Source organism: Hetaerina americana, unplaced genomic scaffold (assembly GCF_022747635.1).
Source record: "Hetaerina americana unplaced genomic scaffold, ioHetAmer1.1.p SCAF_4, whole genome shotgun sequence".
Lineage (NCBI taxonomy): Eukaryota > Metazoa > Arthropoda > Insecta > Odonata > Calopterygidae > Hetaerina > Hetaerina americana.
The window spans coordinates 55748136-55754603 of record NW_027286985.1 but is presented as its reverse complement, the minus strand read 5'-3'; positions in this window follow the sequence as shown (position 1 = coordinate 55754603).

Genomic DNA, 6468 nt, shown 5'->3' with positions numbered 1-6468 from the left:
TCCATATTAATGACAATTGATATTAGTATGGCCAAAGCATTAAATCCTAGCATCACTTATTTAGTGGCTGCCCACAATTATTACCATAATCATACAAATAAAAGTATTGTCAGGCCCACTTAGTCATAAAATTCCATTCCATGCTCATTCCCTTTGTTTATTAAGCTAAATGGCTATATGCCAAGAAATGAACTTAAAACATCTCGGTGCAATAAATAGTTGATGTACACTGTGGAAATATGGGTTAGTATAATATCATCAATGAAAAGACTATAATGCAGAACTGAGAGGTACATTCTGAAGTAATAAGAACTATGTGGTGTCTAAACCAGATAATAATATGTGTACTATGTGTTCACACTGAAGCTGATAAGAGAAAGAGAACTCCATACCACTTAAGTTGGCTATATAAGGCATGTGACTTGGCAGTTAATCATCAACATATTAATCATTGAATTGGAACAAGGAGAAATCAACAAAATTAATGTGAAGGCCGTGAAATTCCTGCACAGAGGAAGCCATGCAACTGAACTATTATACAATCTTCGAACTCTTCACACCAACAGGATGGCTAAACTAGGACTACTGCTTCTTACTCACGTTTTTCAAGAGCTTAATAGAATTGCTGCTCTAGTCAGTGGACAAGGACATGTACACTGATGGAAGTACAGATGGACGATAGCCAAATATATACCCGCAGATAATGAGATAGTTCTTGGTGAAGACAAATAGGATACTTCGTATAATAAAGAAGAAAAGGATAAGTACAGCATAGGAAAGAGTACAATGAAGTTAAGTGTCAATAATAGTAATACTTTATTCATTTTGAAAAATGGTACAATCATATTACATGTTGTCAATTTAAATATTATTTAACTTATAAACAAGTTATTAAATGTGATGAAGATTGTCACAAAAGAAATCATCCAATGAGTAAAGTGGGTGAGCAAGTAACCAGGTATATACCCTATTCTTGAAACTCTGGATACTGTCTGATTTCAACTGAGTAGGCAGTTAGTGATACAGTCGTATGTTCATATTATGAAATGTGTTGTAAGTTGATGACAATCTACAATAACTAGTATTTAGATTTGATTTACCTCTTGTGGAGTAGTTATGGATGTTAGATCTTAATTGGTAAATTTCTAGATTAACTTTCACATGAATCAGAGCCTTTGAGTCAGACAGTAGAGTTGTCTGAGAAACGTTCTGAGCTAAGAAAGAAAGGATAACTAGATAATAATTCTTTAAAGTGGGCAGCAAGAAAAACATGATTAAAGCATTTCATCCAAGCTTGAAGAACAAAAGTTTGACCTCGAAAGCAAAAGAAAATATATTTAAATAGCAACTGAAACAACAATGATGTATAGTTTCAAAGTCTATAAGACAAAGCTTATGGTAGCAGAAGAGGCAAATTGGAATGAATGTTGACGTTTATATTTCATAGATCAAGTTAGAAATGAAATAAGATGATGGACCATGATGAAGAGCACAGCAATTGATGTGTGATGTACATTCAGTCATTTTCAAATTTCCTGGGCATGACTGCTTTGGGTTTCATTTGGTATATTATATTTCAGTCATGATTTTTGACTTCAATTCAAGAGAGGGCTATATATTTTAAATGGTAAATTCATTAATATAATTTAAACAAACTTATCAATGATGAAATAAAATTTGAAAAATACAAGATATTTAGAGTATGAATTTTTTTAATGTAACCCCACCTACAGATTAATTTCTAAGCTTATTCCTTTTTAAAGAATAATTAAAAGAGGTTCAATTACTTATCTTCTTTCAGTCTTTACATCAATAATTCAATAAATAAAGTTGAACAACATGTATACTATTTTTCCCCAAGCAATTTCCTAATGTGATAAAACAAAAATGTGAAATTGGGTTTTGTCTTTCGTTTTCTTTTGGCAGGAAATATAGGTAATTCAAGATGGGTTTATTTATTGAATTTCTCTACATATTTGATTTTTCCATTTATATCCTTTGAAAAATTCTGAAATGGACAATACTCTTAAAGAAACACCATAGCTATGAAATATTCATTGCACTAATACCAATTAAAATAATACCTTAACCAAACAGAATTTTAAACTAATACCTTTAGCTAAACAATATTATCTTAACTATGCAACTGTAGAGTCCAATAAATCTTAAAGTACTTTTTAAAACCACATGAATATGTAGTCATCAATAAACACTCAGCATTTAATCCAAAGACAGGCTTGTAAGTAACTATCACCTAATTTTAAATCTTTACATTGAATTATTTTATTATAAAATTGAATGATTCAAATATTTTTAATGATAGAATAATAATCTCTCTTAATTTTATTATTTTTGAAACCATAATAATATATTCTACAAATAACAACTAAAAAACACAGTCCTCATACCTTGGGTAATATTGATAGGTGTGAGTGATGCAGCCATATGGCGTAAAAAACTAGTGAACTCTTGATGTATTTGGGTGGGAGGAACTACTTTCTTTGTGCTCTACCTGAAGTTTTCTGGGAAAGTAGAACTACCAAGAAAACTGCCTAGTGTAAGACAGCATTTGAATCTTCAAGGTGAATTATCAGCAATTTTGGGAAAAGAGATTCTACTGATAAGAGCAAAACATCTTATTTAACAATTACCCAACAATACATTAATATAATAGATCAAAATTTTGAGGACCTAGCAGATGGTGGGGAAGTATAGTAAGCTCTTTGTACTTGTCTAAAATTCCAAAAGCTATGTCTCTTTGATATTCATACCAGTTTAACTTAGGAGCAACAGAATTCTTCCCTAGAATTAAACTAATATACAACTTAACAAAATTTAGGCACAATATCAAACTGGTCAGCTGAAACCTATCTAGGGGACCCTACTAGAGTACCCTCAAGTACCCAGAAGATGCCATTGGTTGGGGTCAAAGAGGAATGGTAAGAGGTTAAGTGCATTTTAATAACTGAAAAAATGAAACAAATGTTTCACCCCCTTAAAATTCACCCCATCAGCCATAATGAAAAATAGCACAATATCAACACCCATACTACTAAGGATGATAATATTGGTAACTTCGATCTTACATGTAACCACCCCTCTAAAAACTCTCTCATAATTCCCCCAAATCAGTAAAATCCGTCTGAACTAACTTATAACTAACTTCCTGCTCAAATGAAATTACCTGTCAATAGCTCCTTGGTGATTACAATTTCTCATGCTTAATGCTGACATTTCATCCTGAACCACTGCAGGTCAAGTGCACTCCAACAATAGGGCATCATCTCACCTTCTCCAAATATTGCAACATAATTTGATAGTATATAATATCAACCCTGCTTTCCCCTAATGCAAAACAGTAAGGACCACATCTACGCGGTCCACCTTCTTTTTTCTTACTCGTTCAGCCTCTGCTGATAAAGCTAAGGCAGCAGTACGAGATTTGACCCAATAGGTGGCCAGGCTTCACTAGGAGACGGGAAGTAACCCTTAGCATGCCCAATGGCTCTGGAGGCATAGGGATAGCTGGTGGCCGCAGCAGATAATGATGTGTCATCTCTCCAGCAAGACGAGTCTTGTACAAGTACCTCACAGGAAATCAAATCTCTCCTGTGCTCATTGGGGATCTTTGATGGCTAGAGGCTCTTCCTCTTGGATGGCTAGCTTAACTTACAGGGCATGATGGGATAATTTATTCGCCCTGCTCCTGCTTTATATTTTCTCCATCTATGAGGATCCATGGCATCTGATCTTGGGAAAATGAGGATATTGGGGCGATGGAACACACAAGTTGCTGGTGCAGGAAGGACCTTCCAGGGTATACCTCAACAGCTTTCTTCATAACTTGCTTAACCATTTGCAGACAGATTTGCCTTTCTGTCTCTTTAAACGATTTAAAACACCATATCTCAGTTTCCTAAGGTGCTTCACCTTCTCTAAGATCGGACTGCAGTGAAGTGCTTAACGGATTCTGCAACCATTGTTGCATGTGGGCTGCTGTTCGTCTTCCTCAAACAATGCGGCAGCCACACAACCAAACTTCCGTGATATGGAAAGACTACAGCGCTCTCTTTATGCTGGCATAACATCTTCCCTGAGTCTATTCCAGACCTACAGGCGAATTTCTCATCTCATACTTTGATTGTATTTGATGCAAAATATGCATCATGTCCTTTTTTTTAACCTCCTGATAGCTCTCATTTTCTTCTCTCTTCAATGTTCCTTTTTACCTCTCCTACATTTCCTTCAATTCTCACTTCTGCATTTCTCCTCATCCTTAGTTTCCATATCCTGTTCTCCCCTCAGCTGATCCATTGCTATATACTAATGTTTTATCAAATAAATGTTTTTATTATATTCTTTGCTTTCCAGCTAAGGTTATATATACCACATTTGGATACTCCTTCCACTTTAGGTCACCTTGAATTTTCAGTCACATTTCATAGCCACTAAAATATGATTTGAATCAGACACACCCCCTCAGTAAGCAGTCTGAATTATGATATTCATAATTAATCTTTCACCAAACAATAAGAAAATTGTCTCTGTATCTCTTTGCATTTTCCATATCTGCTTACACCTCAAGTGCATTTGAACCATTTGTTAATTATCATGAAACCACAACAGAACTATGCCGTTTACTCGGTATGGCAATGCTTCATTCCTGCAAGGATACTTTCATCCCATGTGATTATTCAGACTGGTTCCTTTATGGTAGCTATTTATATTATGCTTTGTATGAGTATGGCACTATGGTGTAATACCAAATCGAATGCAAATAAATGCTCTCATGCTCCCCCTCCCATTACTTAGTTCATTTTCCTTTCATTCATTTAACTTTTTTAATTCTTCTCCGCACCCATAATTCATGTCTTCAATCCATGCCTATTATCTTAACTCTATGTTAGAAAAAATTTTGTTTCAATGAAAACAAATGATATACATAGGTCTTAATGAAGTTAAAAGTCGAAAAACAAGATTAGTAGGCATTACCAATACCATACTTCATAACCAGATCTATACATACTACATCACCATAAAAAATATTCCTTATGTAAGATGAGATTAGAAATCAATGAATAAACACATGCTTAAACATAAAAAAAGAAAAACAAATAAGCATGGGTCATTTATAGTGGTTACTGTCAGATATCACTATTCAAACAACAGGTATGTCTCATGGAACCGTAATTTAAGTCAGAATTTCAGATGTGCCAACTATGGAATCAGTCAATTTGATCATTGACTATGAAAATCAATGTGCCTTAATTTTCATGGCCATTCCAAATACACCACAAGTGAAGTCCTGAATGGTAAATGATATCTGCAATATGATTGGTACAAAAACTCAGAATCATGATTTCAGCAGCATTACTCAGAATCCATCAATGAGTACCGACAATACTGAGTTATCAGACACAAAGTCAAGCAGTATAAATCCATATTTTGCTATACTTCTTTGATTTTAACATATAGGAAAACAAAAAGAGGCATTTCAAATGTGACATGGTGGAATATCATAATTAATTAAAAATTTGCCATTTTCCACAAAATAAAATTTATCAAAGCGACCAGTTTCAATGTAACTAAAACATCATCAGACCTGATGATGATGTAATTACATTGAAACTGGGCACGTTAATAAATTTTATTTTGTGGAAAATTGCCAATTTTTAATTAATACTGGAAAATACCAATGAAAAATAAAAATTTTTTAATCGGTATGCATGATTTTAGACTTAGTGAAATGCCCACTTTTTTGATGAAGAAATTGCCCATTGGTTCTACTTAATAAAGATTTCTGTATTATAATGACTGAGGATTTGATACAATTTGAAAATAATTAAGTGTCAAATCCTGGATCATTTAATAAATCCTTATTAAGTGAAATAAATTATTTCTTTTCTTCATCGATAGAACTTCAAAAAGATGGCTAAAAAGTAATGAAGTTTTCTACATGATTTACCTTATGGCTGCTCAATCTATCCTAAGGACCACAATATTTTTCCCCATATTTCCCCACCTCTGCTACCCAATAGGATTTTCATTTCTGTGACATTTGAAGCCTAAATTTCAATTGAGATGGCGTGTTTTCTTGCTCATATTCGTCTCGCATTACCTATATGAAAGAATATTTTACAATTTCAACCAAAATACTATCAAAAAATAAGAGAGTTTAAGGCTGCCTTAAATGGTTTGAGGAAAACCGCCAACCAATCAATCATTAGCCAATATTTCTCATAACAAAGTTTGATACCTGCATTATGGATCTTTCCAGTAACACAAGCAATGACTATGAAATAGAGCATAATGTGAATTGGATAACTTGCAAATTATTCACAGTTAAGTATTGTCTAATTTTTCTAAAATAAATTCTGCCACACATTATTGACGTGGACGAGTACTCATGGTTTGGCATTTTACAGCACCTTTTAAAAAACATTCGGGTTAAAATGGTAATTCTATAAA